Here is a 1,354-nt window from a genome sequence, read left to right as displayed (position 1 = left end):
TATCGAATGACTTTTTTTTTTTTCTGGGGAAGCACATACAACAGTTTATTTACCCCAAATAGGACATTGGCAATGGACCAAAGAAACAGTTCAACCAAGTTCAGTTTTGTGAAGCAAAGAGCTTATCAGGGTTATATACAGGAACATAGATGTCTGGAAACCTGGGCATCACTGAGAAAAGCCCAACCTAGCACCAAAATGTCTCAGAAAACCTGCCCTGCTGGCTCGAGCACTTTTCATGATATGCAGGAAGCACAGCTCATGGAAGAATGTCTTCTCTCCAGGAATTGCTTCCACAAGCTGGGAGAGGGGACTAGGGGAGGGGCTTGAGGAAAGTTGTCACTTCCTCTTCCTTCCTGAGTCTTTTAAAGCTTCCTTCCAGAAGGGAATGATGTTGCAGTTTGGAATATATACAGCCTATGTATCTATAAAGACCTCCATTGTCTTCTTTCTAATGTCTCATCTCTTCTTTCAAAACATATTTAATGATTGTATGTAAACACTATTCAAGTAGTTAACATTAAAATAAATACCCTGGGAAACAGCAGCTCACTGATCTGTTATTACACTACAAGGAAGGAATAATGTAAGGCTCAGAGATTGCAGGGCTTATCCAAGGTAGTATGGGCTGATAATGAGAAGTGTGGTTCTCGAGCTCAAGAGTATCCCTTCCTCCCTCTATCCCTGCTCTCTCCATCCCCATCCCCTTCCTCCATCCCTCACTTCCTCCACCCCTTCCTTCATTCTCCCTCCTTCTACCCCTTTCCTCCATTATTCCCTCCCTCCATCCCATTCCTCCATTCCTCCCTCCCTCCATTCCCCCCTCCATTACTTTTTTTCCTTTTAGTTTTTGAGATAGAACCTCACTATATAGCTTAGGCTGGCCTCAGCCTTTGCCATTATCCTCCTTCAGCTTCCTAAGCGTTGGGATCATGGGTCTGTGCTGCAATGCTTGGCCCAAGTCAACGTGTTCTGACCACTAGCCCTTTCGGTGACTCACACAGTGGATGAAGAAACATGCTTCTCAGTATTCCTTGGAAGAAGCTGCTATTGGAAATGCAATTGGTGGCAGTCTCCTGTTCTCATGTTTTTAGGTTTACCGTGGTGCCACACCTTTGAAGATGCTTTTTTTTCCTCTGCCTTCTCCTAGATGACCACTATGGGAGTAACCAGGAACTGAAAAATAGACTCAGTATTAATGCTCAGTGAGGCATTAAACACCCTCAATTACAATACAGTAAGGATATTGGTCTGAGATCTGAGTACTAGGTACTGTCTATGTGAGACACAGGCTAGATCTCCAGAACTACAAATTAATTAGTGAATAATGTCAACATTACATTGAATGAAAAGA

Source organism: Rattus norvegicus, chromosome 11 (genome assembly GCF_021556685.1).
Source record: "Rattus norvegicus strain SHRSP/BbbUtx chromosome 11, alternate assembly SHRSP_T2T, whole genome shotgun sequence".
Taxonomy (NCBI): domain Eukaryota; kingdom Metazoa; phylum Chordata; class Mammalia; order Rodentia; family Muridae; genus Rattus; species Rattus norvegicus.
The sequence above is the reverse complement of the archived record's forward strand: the minus strand, read 5'-3'. Positions refer to the sequence as shown.